Source organism: Myodes glareolus, chromosome 15 (assembly GCF_982192425.1).
Source record: "Myodes glareolus chromosome 15, mMyoGla1.1, whole genome shotgun sequence".
Lineage (NCBI taxonomy): Eukaryota > Metazoa > Chordata > Mammalia > Rodentia > Cricetidae > Myodes > Myodes glareolus.
This window is the reverse complement of record NC_142040.1, coordinates 20,125,558-20,141,592: the sequence shown is the minus strand read 5'-3', so window position 1 is coordinate 20,141,592 and position 16,035 is coordinate 20,125,558.

The following is a 16,035-nucleotide window of genomic DNA, read 5'->3' as shown; positions in this document are numbered from 1 at the left end:
GGGGAAGGAAATGTGGCTGACCAGCAGTCACCATGGCTCCTCACTCCTGCCCTGCCCCAGGCCAGGCATTGGCCACAGCTGGCACAGCCTCAACAGTGCACAAGGCAACTTTGGTGAAGGCGAAAGGGGAAGGAACAGGTGGCAGGAACACTGTGGCAGAGGAGGCTCCAGGGTGGAGGAGGGGCCTAGCAGAGGCTTCCACAATCTCTGACTTTAACACAGAGACTGCGGGAGGACGAAAACCCTGCAGGAATCCTAACACTAGTTTTGATTTTTCTAGTCAGCCTTTCACCACACATCACACACACACACACACACACACACACACACACACACACACCTCACTAACACGTTCAACTGGAAATGTCATAAAATTTGAATTGGTTCTAATTAACAAACCTTGTAAGTAGCGCCCTGGCTTGCCTAGGATTTCTTTTTTAAGTAATTAGAAAAAGTTAACAATCCCTGCTAGTCCCCCTTTAAGCCATGTGCTTCTACGCACCAATAATGAAAGACCCCCTCCATGCATACTGTCCATGTCTCTACCAAAAGCAGGTGTTAAAATCCCACCCTCCTCACTGTACTGGGACTCGGAGGTGAAGGATTGGGAGGTGTGATGTGAGCTACCTGTTACTGTCACAAAATGTACTAAACAATCAGGATATAAAGAGAAGAGGTTTGTTTTGGCATAATTTTGAGATTTCAGTTGGCCCTATTAGTTCGAGGCCTACACTGAATCAGTGCACAATAACAGAGGAAGGAGGGGTAAGGTCTGTATCCCACCCAAAGGCACATCCTAGAGTAGTTGCTTTTGAATGTGAACAGTGGGAAATTTACTCTATGGATTTCCTAATATGGGCATTAGGAAAATAAGTACTATTCACTAGGATCATCACCAAGAGCAGCTCAGGAACACAAAGCAGGAAGAGTCAGTTCGAAGACACACCCTGCAGGAACTACTTCTGTAACACATGAGGAAGCAGACCGGAGACAACTGTGGGGGAGGGGCGTCCCCCTGCCCTGTCACCGGCAGTCAGGAAAGCCGACTGTGAGGAACTGAGGACAAAAACTCAGCCTGAGTTAGTCGACCTGGATCAAACTTCTAGAGCGTCTGATGCCAGGTGCTCCATCGCCAGCATATTTAAACACAGTACAATTTCGGGAAAAGTTTCCAGGCAACCATCATTCATTCCCATTCTGGGTTTCCAGGCAACAATCTTTCCAATTTCAGGTACCCAATAAAGCTCAAGGCATGCCTATGTAGAAACTCTTTGCCCAGGCCACGTGACCATGAAGATAGGCTCTATAGCTAAAGGGCCTAGGATCTGGTGTGGTCTGACTGAGAGAGCAAAGAGGTCAGCAGGCTATAAAATACATGGGGTGTCTCCCTGAGGAGGGGTTCTGCTAACTGAGAGCTAAAGATGAAAGTCTGGGGTGGGAGACTCTGGAACACACATTCTGGGGGATTTAGGTGAGGTCTGGCTCCACAGAGAGCACCGGTCACAGATCATTAACAATCACTCCAGGCCTTCTGAGCAGAGAATAGGTTTCTCCTCCTTTGAGGAGACTGCCCCCCCCGCCCCCGCCCGCCCACCCTATGATTAACATTCTTGGTATTCCTAGTGATCTGCGGGCTTGAGAAACTTTGTGGTTCCAGAGCAGGGTGCCAGAGCAGGAAATGGAAAGATCGAAGAGAGAGAGAGAGAGAGAGAGAGAGAGAGAGAGAGAGAGAGAGAGGAGAAAGAGAGGGGTAGGAAAGGAGGAAGGGAGGGAGGGAAGGAGGGAGGGAGGAAGAGAGACACCAGGTTTCAGTGTAAACACAAAGCACAGAGGTGAGCTGGAAGCAGGAAAAGGTTTTAAACCCTCAGACCCCAGCATGCTAGGATAATGTACGTCCCCCAGCAAGCTTCACCCCCAAAGGTTCTGCCGCCAGGGACTGAGTGTCCAGGTGCCTACAGAGGATATTTCACATTCAACCGCCACACACCCCTCATGACCTGACCTCCTTTGTCAGGCTCCACATAAAGGTTTCAGTTTCTCGCCCTTTCCCACCCTTCCCACGGTTTCTCCTCTCTACCCCCTTTGATTCCCTCCCCTCCCCACCGGTACTGCTTCTTTCCTTCCTTCTCCATGGACCTCAGTGGGGCAATCGGGTTCTAAGGCATGCCCAAAGACAGCAGGGTCACGGGCACAGAGTTCTTATGCCTGAGATTAGTGCCCTTGTGAAGGGACCCCTAGGGGTAGATCTCTGCTTTTTCATGCCATGACGTGAGACAATGACACAGTCATCTAAAGCTAGAAAGTAGGTGGCACTTGTTTTTTTTCCACTAGGAATTGACCCAGGCCTCACACTTGTTAGGAAGGGTGCTGGGCCCTCTATTTTGAGGTAGTCTCACTAAGTTAACTAGTCTGGCTTCCGATACACTCTGAAACACAGGCTGGTCTTGAACTTGTAACCCTTTGGCCTCAGCCTCAAGAACAGCAAGAGAAGACAGATCTGGGTCACCAGGCCCAATTCTGATCTTAGATCCAAACTTGAACTGCCCAGCTTCCAAAACTGTATAAGGTCAATTTCTGTTGTTGAAGCTACCCGGTCTCTAGAGGTTGTCTGTCACAGTAGCCGGACTGGCTAGAACAGCCAAGGATCCCAGCTCCCAGAGGCTCCTGCAAGTCCCTCAGCAAGTTCTCAGACTCTGAGGAACAGTCCCGGTTCAGTTCCCTGACCATCAGGTCCTAGAGTCCAGGCAAGGGAAACTGACAGCTTGAAGAGAAGGGACCATTGCTGCCTTCTGACATAAGAGCCTGGAATTCACTTTTCTATAAACAAAACGAGTTTAAAATGGCGGGCTCGCTGCAGCTGGAACCCCGCCAGGAGCAGTCAGGTACTTTAGACAGTCACATGTTAAATATTGTAACCAGATCAGAGCATCTAACCATTACATCATGGCTGCTGTCTGAAGTATAATGGAGCATCCAAACAAAAAAATGGATATGAATTTCAGTGTCTCTGTCCCTTTAGAGTCAATGTGCAGTGTTGTTCTCATGCCTAGTCTCCAAGCTTAGAGCCCTTTCTGAAGGTGTAGGCTCCTGCCTCTTTGGGCCAGCTGCCGAGATAACGGAGAGATCCCAGCAGGTAGTTGAGGCCCTATGTTTCAGTCCAGAACCTGCTATGTGTTACACTGAAGCCACTGAGCACGGGTCAGGCCAGGGGCTATTGCTGCTAGCATCTTTCATTCTATGAGTATGGTTCTTATTTATTCATTTATGGTTTGCAGGTCATCCATGGTGACAGGATCTTTCCATAGCTCTCTTTTCTGGTCAAAATTCGGTAAGAACAGTCCAACTGCTTTCCTAGGATGTCTTTATTTTTATGACTTTCCACCAAAGAGCACTGCTTCCCTTAGCTGGGCTGTGTGCTGGAGACACAGCTTTGGCTATTACATCCACAAATACTCTTGACGACAGGCAGCAGGCGAGACAGGAGCCAGAGTTTGAAAGTTCCAACGTTTACAGTTCCCACTGGGATTTTGATTTGATGGACCTGTCTCACCTTAATAAATTACCAAAGCTTCTCTTTCCCTTGAACTTTTCCTTGTGTCTTTGTTCCAAAAAAGTCTAAAGAGTCTGTCCTAAAAGTTGGCCATTTCCCTGTTTGGCAGGTAAAAGGCTGCAGGGTGTCACCGTGAAAGGAGACCTCTCTATTAGATGTTCCTGTGGTTCCAAGCCCACTCAGGGCTGTGCCTCGGCCTTGGCAAAGGCGCTCACCGTTTGAAAAGTTATTTCTAGCCCAGCACAGCTGTTCGCAGTTCGAGTTCAGCAAAGGCCATCACTTCTGCCGACTCAGTGCCAGCATCCCAGTACGCCCAGGGACATCATGGTGACCCGCGTGTATGCCTTTGATGAGTAAACAGAGTGACCACTTGTCCCAGGTCTTGTAGAAGTCACCCAGCGGGCATTTGATCACACTCTCTCTTCTCGTCTGCTGCAGCGAGGGCTCTTAGAAACAAGATCCCAGAGAGCCCCCTAATTCTAGGTTCCTAGGCTGGGATTTTCCTGGAGAAATGAGATTATTATAATCATAATGGCAAGAAAAAACTCTTATTTGATGGGTGCTTATGTGGCAGGGGGTGCATTTGATACTTTTTAAAAAACTACTGTGCTCATTTAGAGAAGAAAGAAAGGGGCTTCCATGAACTTTATGGCTAGGAAATAACAGAACCAGACTTTAAACCAGGCTCACCCAGATGCAAGGCTCTCCTTATTCCTGTTAATATGGTGTTGTGGACTAAAATATGGTATGCCTCTATGTGCTGCAGTGACGGGATCTGGAGGCAGAAATCCTCAACTCCCTGACTTCTTCTACCTACTGATCTTCAATACATTGTCATGAATTCTGCTAATGCCCAGCCCATCGCCTTCTGTATGATAGCAGGCCTTCTTCCATGAGCCTGTGGACATCCCAGCAGGAGGCAGGGAATGGCAACAGACACAGGCTACTGCATGCATTTCTCTTGTCTCTCTTTGCTGTCCTTGGTCAGCCAGGCAATGTAGTCCTTAGCTTTTAAAGGCCAGTAAAAGCTTTAGTTTGGGACTTCTGGTAGACCTTAGGTGGATGCTTCTCTGCGGTCTTCAGTGTCTCCAGTAACTGGATCTCACCCTATTCAGAGGGGCAAGGACAGCAAGAACTCTACCTTCTGTGCCCTGCTCTTCCGTTTTGTTTTTCTGTGTGGTAGGGGTGGGCTGTGAAGATGCAGATCTCCCCATCCCTGGGAGGTACACCATTGGTCCCGTCTTCCCACCAGCGTAGATAGACTCAGGAGAGTGACAATGGGAAGCTTCGCTCAGAGGTTCACTGCGGTCAGCCCCTGTCTCTTCCGGTGCCATGCTAAGTCACTGTGCCAAGGGCTTCTTTCTCTGCTGAGGGGGTAGATTTTTCTCCTAGGGTGCCAACTTGGTATGCATGTCTACCTGGGAATGCATGGGCTCCTGGGCTTGCAGAAACCAGGATAAAGGGGGGTAAAGTGGTATTTCCTTCCAGGCACTGGGGAAGCTGGGGAAGAGTAGGGTGAACTTGTGTTCTGCTGGTCCAGAAACATACCCTTTGCCATTTGATCCATCTGATCGCTCACTGTTTTTCCTCTCCTCCACCCCTCCTCCATATCAAGAAGACTGTAGCTAACCTGGTTGTCTTTCTAAGAACTGTGTAGACAAGACACAAAGCTAAAACTTCTCCTCCCACCTTCGGGAGCAAAAGCTTAAGTTCTAAGAAGAGGGTTCTTTTGTAATTTCTAGGTGTCCAAAGATGCAATTTCCCAAAGATCCTGTTTGTCTGGCAGGAGGTAAAGGGAGGGGTGACAGGAAGATGGATTTGTGGGTTCTAGGAGCTGAGAGCCAGCCCTACATCCAAAGAGAGTGATTTCAGCACACAACACACTGGGGCGCTTGGCACAGACTGGGGGGTGGCGGGGCCAGTGGGACCAGGCCAGGCAAGGCTGCCATAGAGATAAATGGACTGGGCAGAGAAGCCAGGACCAGGTGGGCTTCCTGTGGAGGCCACGACTGGGAGCTGGCATCAGCCACCTCTGGGAGGTCAGGGACACTGAGGTGACGCATTTTTCATTTTCTGTGTTTCTTCTGCCAGCAAGGATAAGAGTTTGGCAGTAGAAATTAAGTTGTTATAGGAAAGTGAAGAGATTCTCAAACCTTGTGTTTGTGGACTAGAATTTACGGCCTCCCTCCCCTGTCTCTGCACCCCTCTGATTAATTCAGTGAGGAGAGTGCCGTTCACACTTTCCGCCTGGACCTTCTGTCCGGAACCCTAGAACAGTTAGCCTTCATTGTACGTGACTCTTTTGTTTTGTTTTCCCATTTCATGAACCATTCAACAAAAAGTTTGAAACGGGAAGCATTTTGGTGAACACTGCTTGGTTTTTCTGGGACCTTAGGCTTCAGGGGGAGGTGGCCCCATGGGAGGCAGGTGGCCCACCACCTTCAGCAGTTTATGGCGCCAGCTCGAGAGACTGAGAGTCAGAGCCCTTGGAACAGCCCCAGTTAGCATGTGGACCGTTCTGGTGCCTGCCTGGGTGTTCTGACAAACGGATGGTCTGCGTTAGTTTTTAAACAACACCTAATTTTGGAAATACCTCTGTTGATGAGCCTCGCATTTTTTCCAGAAAATGCCCGCCGTGTATATTAAATTGACTAAACACTCGGAGGGGCAGAAATCAGGCCCCAGAGAAGCCGTCACAGAGAAGGGAGGAGGGGCAGAGACGGGGCCAGTTCTGAAAACACACTCAAATTCTGATTGAAGTACCAGATCCAATTCCACAGAGGCGTCTTAGGAACTCTCAAACTGCTGAAAATAAAATGGAAAAAAAAAAAAACGCAATTACACACTGGCTCCCATGTGTGGCTGTTTAACGAACATGGTGTGGCCTGCTTCTTCTCGACATATGGCTACTGATGAAGGAAAATTCTATTTTGATTGCAGAGTGGCCTTCAGCAGTTGGCCACTCTGAGAGATGACAAACAGGCCACATCGTTCTCCTCTTGCTCACCAGCCACTTTTGGGCCGTTCTTGACAGCTCATAAACACACACAAAATGCTAAGTTAGTGGCTTGCTGGTTGTCTCCTTCAAGTTGAAAAGGCACTTTTTTTTAAAAAAAAATCAATTTTCCTTATGTCTACTTTTTTTCCACATTTTCAACTCTGACATTCAAGTGTACTTCACAGATCGCCTTGTAACAACATTTGAAACCCAAATTCGGAACGCCCCGTGAAGCCATTCCTCAGGAATCTGGTGTGAAGCGCCAGGTTACGCGCCTTCTTAGCGCCCCTGAAACAGCAAGCTGGAGGTGGCATTGTCAGAAAGGACTGGCACCACTTCCTTAATTATCCACCAGCAATTAATTACTTTGAAGTTGCCCTTGCTTGGGTCTTTTGGCTAGACTGCTGACATTCTTCAGGACCTTCCAGAAAAGGTCTTGCTCCTTGTTTTCTATGACATCACTCATTCTTGAGTCCAACCACATTCTGGACACTTCTCATGCGATTCTCTTCTTCCTCCCGGGGACATGTCAGTGGTGGGGACACTCGGACTTTCCTCCGTGTGCCTTTTTTCTTTTCTCGCTGGGGATTGTACTGCAAAGGCTTGAGCTAGTCCTATGCGGACACTGCTTACATCTGCAGCTCCCACGCAGCCTCTTTGAGTTCCCTGTGTGTACACTGTCACCTGAGTCCTTTTTCTGCACCGCCACTCTGAGCCTTAAGCCTCAGCGTTGTCCTTAGTGCCTCTTCTCCCGCTTTGTCCTAAAATCGGTTGTTGTCGTTTCCCATCCCCCCACTGCCACCTCTTATTCCTGCCATCGTCTGTCTTGTCCAGATTTCTGCAACCATCTCTTCACCGGCACATCTTTCCCCACCAAGACCATGAGGATCTTTCTAGAACACCAATAGGAATAAATCACTCTTTGGCTAAAAACTTTGTCAAGAGCCCTCACAGTCTTTAGAAGAAATTTCAAACTTGGATCAGGCTGACAAGGCCTTCATGGTGGGGGCCTCACTCCCCTTCCAGAATGATCTCTTGCCTCTGGTACCCAGACTGGATAGGCTGCTTACTGCCCTCTGCCTCATCCCCTCTGGATCTATTAAGCTCTTTGCCACCTGTAATGTCCCCTCTCCTGCACAGCATTCTATGTCCCTCCCCTTTTGTAAGAGGCCCCTACAGCGCCCGTTGTTCCCCATCACAGCACTTAACATTGCTGCAGCAGCTTTACTCACCGGCATTCTCTCGAGAGCTGTAAAACGCCTTCCAGAGAGACGTCAATCATGATGTCTCTAGTGACTGCTTCATTATGGATGCTCAAAATTGTTTGAAGAACGAATGCATGAGGATACCTGACAGAGCTGTTTTTGTTTGTCTGTTTCATGATTCTACATTCTGAGCAGGGAGAGACCAATTTCCCCTGATGGAGCCAATTCCCATCCTTGGTCTGATGTGCTGAACAGAGTGTGAAAGTCAGGATGGGGTTTCTTAGAAAGGCAGGGGCACACTTACAGTGTCTCTCGTTGAAATGATGGAAGTAAATTTTACTTTTCAAAAGCATGAATGGTGTAAGGCTCACTAATTCATACAGCTCCAAGTAGCTCATCCTAGAAAGATAAAAGTTCACTTATCATCTGATGTAAAAGTTACAAAGTCACTTCTTACTTATTATTCTACATACATCAGTCCATTCACCTTTTTTTATGGATTTCTGCTGTGTACACAGCTCTGTACTCGGTGCCAGACAGACAGGAGGAAATGATCAAGATCTCTGCCTTCATGATGCTTACTTAAAAAGAAACACAAATGCAACCTTTTCAGTTATAAAATTTAACTGGAAGGAAAGAATAATGCCATGAAAGAATAACTCGAGTGGGATGTAATTCAGATGAGGGAGTGGTATCCATGAAGGAAGGAAGCCTGGAAAATAATTACAATAAAGCCAAAAACCAGGGAAGAGTTGGGGATGTAGGACTTAGTAGGATGGGAATTACTTTGACAGTCAATGTCTGAAACATTTTCAGAGATGGAATTGATTATTCATCTAATAGGTTGTATGTCAGGGTGAGTCAAAAGACTTGGCAAGGTGAATGAGTTCAGGTTAAGTCCATGAATGTCCAAGCTAGATGGCATGAATTTCTCTCTTAGGATTTTGTTGCTGTGAAGAGACACCATGACCGTAGCAGCTCTTGAGGTGGCAGCTTACAGTTTCAGAGATTTAGCCCATTGCCATCATGGTTGGGAGCATGTGGTGTATAGGCAGACCAGGTGCTGGTGAAGGTGATGCTACATGTTGATATACACACAACAGGAAGTGGTCTGAGTGCCACGCTGAGAGAAGCTTGAGCAAAGGAGACCTCAAAGCCCCCATCAGTGACACACTTCCCCCAACAAAGCCACACCTCCTAATAATGCCACTCCCTTTGGGGGCCATTTTCTTTCAAACCACCACAATTTCCATTCCAGTTCCACTGGTAAGCTGTACAACTTTGGGAATGTTGCTCAGCCTCACTGTGCCCGGGTTTCTAATTCTACAAAGTGAGTCATAATGATCGTCATTACCTCAAAGATTTGTTGTGAGGATTAAACAACTTACTATCTATGAAACATTTTGACTATTGCAAGTATAAGTATATAGGCTTTGTTTTTTTTTTAACTGCTGGGGTACAGAGTGGTTGAGAGGGAGTTGTTTGTAGCCTGGCTGGCCTCAAACTTACTATGTAGCTGAGGATGACCTTAGACGCCTATCTTCCTACCTCTGCACCACCACATTCAGCTCTGCAAGTAGATTTTCTTATACTGAAATAGAGAAGTAACCTTCTAGATCTCTGAGGTGAGCGATGCAACATGAGAAACTGAGTTTGGATTCCTAGTACCTACACAAAATGTCAGATGTAGCAGCCTGCATGGTATTTCCAGCACTAGAAAGGCAGACATGGAAGGATTCCTGGGGTTTGCTGGTCAGCCATTCTAGAATCATAGCTATCTCTGGAAGAGCTACACTAACGGAGAGCTTGACATTTATTGAGAGAAGAAAAAAATGTATTTGGGCGGTGAAGATAAGAGTTCAGCTTAGCAACCAGCCTGGGATTGCTACAGACCTCCGGAGCATCTATCTTTGGCTATGATTCAGATCTCAAAAGAGATGCTTGGGCAGGAAGTGTCAATCTTCAAAGCCTCAACATAGAATTAGTGCTTAAAGCTGAGGTACAGAAAAAGTCAGGGAAAAGGTATAAAGAAGTAAGGTAGGAGCCAAGCGGTGGTGGCACACACCTTTAATCCCAACACTTGGAAGGTAGAGGCAGGAGAATCTCTGTGAGTTCAAGATCAGCCTGGTATACATGGTGAGCTCAAGGACCATCAGGGCAACACAGAGAACCCCTGTCTTGAAAAACTAAAAACTAAAAAATAAAATAGAAGGAGGAGAAGAGGAGAAAGAGCAAGAGGAAAAAGGTAGGATTGGCTCTGAGAATCCTCATGTCCTGTGTGCAGTGCTGTTATATACACATGTGAGACAAGAGGAGAAAAGGATATCTGCTTAATATGAACATAAGAAATACAGGAACCAAGGGGGACCTTCTGTTTCTGGTTTAATGGAGCTTAATAATCAAGTGATCTGCTTCATCTTCTGAAGCTGATTCTGTGGCTTCTCATATCAATCACTGGAATCCCTCATCCAAAGACTTCAAGGAAAGCCTGGAGTGTTTGGAGATCAACGGGGCCTTGTACCTGGTAAAGCCAGGAGGTGGGAGCATCATTAGGCTAGACCAAGAGAATCAAATGTCTCTAGAGGTGTGAGGAGAAGCCACGAAGGGCACCAAGCATGAAGGATGAGGGATGAAGGATGAAGGATGAGGGATGACCACTTTGCAGTTTGGAAAGACGAACGATGTGGAGGGTGGTTAGGGAAGGTGTTATTTCCTGCCGAAGCTGGGGGACTACTGGAATGTCTCCTTCAGGAACACAGAGTACCAAGGCAAGCCAGGATCATGCAGGAGGTGAGCCATTCCTATTCAAGCAAAGTCCATGGTGAGGAACCGAAGAGACCAGGCAACCACTGGCTAGAAATAGTAAGAGAGAGGATGACACTAAGACTCTCGCTTGTTTCTGATGATTCTTTAACGTTCAAATATTGTAAATTCCCTAACACAGCCTCACTCCTCACAGAATTCTATCAACAGTTTCTGTAGTGATGATTCTCTAATCATCAAATGTGGTTGCTCTGCCTCCTGGTGAAAATGCACAGATCCCTGTAGAGATATCTCAGCCCTGTTCTGTTGTTCCTGGTGGGACGATTCCTAAAGTTCATTCTCAGTTCCCCTCCTGTTCTTTCTTAAGCCCGTTCCCATGATCCTTTTATCTTGATATCAAAACTGTTCACAAGGTCGCTGACGATCTTCACTTTTCTGAACTGCACAGTCAAGCTCAGGTCTCATCTTCTGAGCCCCACTGGATGCATCGAATGCGGCCAGTCACGCTCTCTTTCCTAGCACTATCTTCATTGGCAGCAGGCCTCAGGTATCTGCAGCTATTTCTCCATGGTCTCTGAGTGGCTGCTTACATCCTGGGCTTCTTTCTGCTGTAATTCAAATCCTCGAAAAAAATCCCCTCCTGTCTCATGATTTTGAATGACATCTTTGCCCTAATGGATCTCCAGTTCATTCCTCCAGGACTGTGCTCACTCGGCACCTGCTGTTGGGTGTTATGTTGGCACCTTAGACACTGTATGTCAGGAAGATGCAACTTGATCCAGGCAGTGCTGATGCCAAAAATCTTCAAGTCAATCTCCCTTCTCTTTCTCCTACAGTGCGCATCTCCCTGGCGCTGGAAAATATAACCATCATGCAGTTGCCTCTTGCCACCTCTCAGCGACCACTACTCTTGGCTCTTCACTACTGCAATATGCTCCCAGCATCCGTCCCTCCACACTCCCCTGTCTACATCCACCCCTCCACACTCCCCTGTCTACATCCACCCCTCCACACTCCCCTGTCTACATCCACCCCTCCACACTCCCCTGTCTACATCCACCCCTTCACACTCCCCTGTCCACATCCGACCCTCCACACTCCCCTGTCCACATCCGACCCTCCACACTCCCCTGTCCACATCCGACCCTCCACACTCCCCTGTCTGTTCTCAGTACCACAGCTCAGATAAATCTTTTTTAAAAAGCAACCAGAGGGTAGGGGGCTTCGGTCAGAAGAGCAAAAGCCAGAGGACTTAAGTTACAGACCCCAGCACACATTAAAGAGCTGGGCACGATAATATAAATCTGTAATCACAGTACTGGAGTGGCAGAGACAAGATGATCCCTGTGACTTGGCAGCCAGCCAATCCAGCCGAATTGGAAACTTCTGGGTTCAATTAGAGACCCTTTCTCAAAAACTGAGGTGGAGAGTAGTGGGGAAAGACACCTAAAGTTGAGTTCCACATGAGTGTGCACATATGTGTACACACACACACACACACAAACACACACACACACTACCCAGGAGTACAGGAAGCCAAAGCTACACAAGGGCCCTCAGACTCCTGCCTAGTCTGCTCTCACTCCTTGGCTCAGTGGCCTAATCTCCTTTACTCCTTCATCTACTCTGCTCCAGAGACCCTGGACTCCTCACGATTTCTCAAATATGCCAACCAAGAGCCATTTCCGCTCACCCTCCTGAATGACACTGTTGATCCTCAGCTATCAGGAAGGCCAGCCTCACACTTTAATCTCAGGTACAAATGACTTCTTCAAAGTGATGACGTCTGCCACGTTTACTATCATAACTCGTCCCATCCCAGCCTCCCAAACTCTTTATTTTGCCTTGTTTCTTTTCCCTAAGCATTGATCATGTTTGCCACCCTATGCAACGCGACCATTTATTATGTTCATTACTGATTGTCTCCCCCTGCTGGAACGTTGGTTCCACAAAGCCAGAGAGACTTTTTGTGTTTATGGCAAGACCCTGATCTGGGACCCCGGGCACCAAGGAAACACTTGTTAGATCAGTGACTGGATTCTTTAAGTTCTCAACTGCAATGAGCTTCTTTATGCACAAGGGGAGTCCATAGCTTCACTGGGACGTGGAATGAACAAATACACAGGTGTGGGAACAAATGAACATTGAGCTTCAGACTTATGGTTTGCGCTTCTGATTGGAAGCTAGAACAAGTGTCTGCTTTCCGACTCATTCCTTCCATGCGCCCTTCATTTTCACCCTCTGCTCTGCTCAGGATGGGGTGGGGAGCCCACGCAGGCAATAGTGTCTGCTGAGGGTGTGTCCTTCCTAGAATCCCATCTTCTTCCTTCTTACCTCCATGTGGTCCTCACTATGACCTCATATTTCAAGTGCCCAAATTGGGAAAAAAGAGTAAGAGAAGGAAGAAAAAGAGGAGATTTATCAATTAGCCAGTGTCACCAGTGATTTTGATTTGGTTCATTGACAGGAAGCACAGACGTTCACTGTACCTTTTTAGTAAGAGGGAGAATAAGGAATACCAGGGAGGCCAAGACAATGATTGGGATGGGAACAGTCCCTAGGGGTTAATATGAGGGCACTTGAAGATGGAAGAGGGACACCACCAGAAAAAAACAAGCAAACAAAACAGATCACTTGTGCAGAACCACTATGACACATCTGTCTTATTTTATTTAAGCCATACTCGCAGGCCACAATGCTGCTGGTACCTGGAATAGCTGGGAAGCTGTCCCAGGATTCCTGGAAGTATGACTGGATGAGAAACGGCCCAGTGGAGAAACTCACCACTCAGTGAGTGACCTCTCCTACTTAACCCCCCCCCTTTTTTTGATTCCTGTCACTTCCGTAACTCCCAATATTGATGGCCTTCTGCAACATTAAGACTAGCTAGAGGGAGGCTGGCCTTCTATTAAGTCACGAGCTCCTACGAAATAATCGATCCACAGAAAATCACTGTTATTTGTGTTACATGCAGAGTTGGTTATCCTTGGTCAAGAAGAACCCAGCAAGCAGAGCACAGGACAGACAGTGGGAATTTAACAGCGTCTAGTCCCCTCTCCTACCGCGTGCTCTTGTCTTGCCTAGCGTCCCTCCATCCTCCTTCGAGATGGCTGTTTCCCGTATTTCCCTCTTCATGACATATCTGTGTTTCCTCTATTTTGGCCCCGGATGTCAGATTGGCCTGCATTACTCCAAGCTGAATCATCTGATTTCCTGTCCATGTTCCTAACCTTTCCAGAGCCGTTTGTATCATTCCCCAGTCATTCCTGCTGTTTACAATACCTCTCAACTTAAAGCCATCTGCAGATCTCATTAGCAAAAGGCTGACTCCATCTCCCCCGCGGTTACAGGGTGTACTGAATACAAGGCCTGACACCAACTCTTTCCTCTCCATTTTGAGGCACCACCTCCCTGGACTGCGTGTAGTTTTTACCTTTTTTATATGATTATATTCTTATTGCACATACATGCTTATACTCCCTGTCTAGACAAATGTAAATATGTGAAATCCAGATTCCTAATTTTTTTTTGAATGAGTTAGTAGGACTGGCAATGTTCCAGGATGTGCACGGACTTGAGTTTGAGCCCCAACACTCCCAAAAGGAAGAGACTGAGTTCGTATCCATTTTAAAACACAGCTCTTCATCCCTTTCCTTGTCGTCTTTCCTAGTATACCTAAAATACTTAGCTTGCAAAAAGTAAAGTATTACCTTACATTTTAAGGTTAGATTCAGCCTTGAACACAGTTACTTTGCACCCATTAGCCAGGTGTCTTGGTAAACCTTCGAGAATATGATTCAAATATTTCACGTTAACAGTGAGACTCTGAGGAAGCCATTGGGTCCCTCATGGCTCACTGGCTCTTGGCTTCAACTTTTCTGACTCCTTTTCTTTTCCAAATATTATTCAACATGTTTTCAAATCTTATTCTTCTTTTCTCAAAAACCTCGGCGCCTGATGCAATGGTGAATTCCTGTTATTCAGCACATAGGAAAACGAGGCAGGCAGATGGTAAGTCAGCCAGGGCTCCAGAGTGAGCCCTTGTCTCAAGATACACAAAACATCCAGAACTCCTTTAGCCTCTTCTGTGCTGAGCTCTGGATGCTGGAGAGCTTCAAGAGGCATCTTGATGCTCCAAGGGCTTCTCTATCCAGAAAAAAAAAAAAAAAAAGGAGAAGAGAAAACCACACAGGAGCACTCGCCACATCTGGACCTGCAATATGCATTATCCCATTAGTTCCTGACTGAATCCCCATGGAACGGCTGACAAAGCAGGAATTTAGAGGTTAATTGGCCTGCCCTTGCTGCAGGGCATATATGGACGGATATTCAAGCTTGCTACCATTGGAGCTGATTAATTCCTAGAGAGAAGGGCTTTGTTCTGACTGCTAATGTCAGAGATTTCTATCCATGAAGCCTCTGTGCTTTATGAACACGGCTGGGGAGCATGTCACACAGACACATCCCACACAGTGGGCAGGAAGAAAAGGGGGCAGAAAGCTGAAGTCCTACAGTTCCCTTTATGGGTGTGTATTTACGATCTAAGACCTCCCAGTAGGCAGCACCCTTAAAATTTCCACAGCTCCCAAACAGAACCATCCCAGGACAAGCCTTGAATATGTTCAACACCCAAATGCAGCAGTAACTTACAACAGAAATTCAAAGAGCAGGCATAGAAAAATATTTATCTTGTTAGTTATTGAGACTACATATTAAGCAATTATAATGATACTTTTTACCAAGTTAGCAAAAAGAAAATACTTGAAGCTGGTAGAGTTGTGGTAACATGGTCTCTTCTATACAGGACTGCAGGGGAGGCAACGTGGTAGAATCTCTCTGAGAAACTGTTTAGTTACAGGTAATAAGGACCACTGGAAGATGAACCAACATCAATGGCAGTCAGGATAAAAGAAAGCAGTACCCCACCTAGACAATGAAACCCCACACTGTCACTGAAAGCCATAGAAATAGCGAATGTATTAATGGACTATAAGGACTCTCTGAATATTAAAAGTCTATTGTAGAATAACAAACACTATGAAATTGTGATACATAGAGTAGGACAAGAAGATATATGGGGAACAAGAAGAAAAGAAGGAGGAGACTGGAGAAACAAATACCAATTAGTTAACTGACGTTATTCATAAGAGATAGTATAGGGCTTTCTCTATTTGTATCCTATGTATTGTAGCGTGTGTGTCTATGTGTGTTAGTGGTAGTGCATGTGTGTGTGTGTGTGTTAGTGGTGGTGGTGTGCGTCTGTGTGTGTGGTGTGTGTTTGTGTCTGTGTGTCTCTGTGTCTCTGTGTGTGTTAGTGGTGGTGGTGTGTGTGAAACAGAAATGAGTGCATTAGTATGGACTTTGATTTATTGATACAAATTTAAGGTCAAATTTAATATATATATGTATACACATATATATTTCTACTCTTATTTAAGGTGTTATGTTTATACAACTCATTTAAAAATGTAGTATATAATTTTAAATTATAGATTAAGAGATAGTCATTTATAATAGTC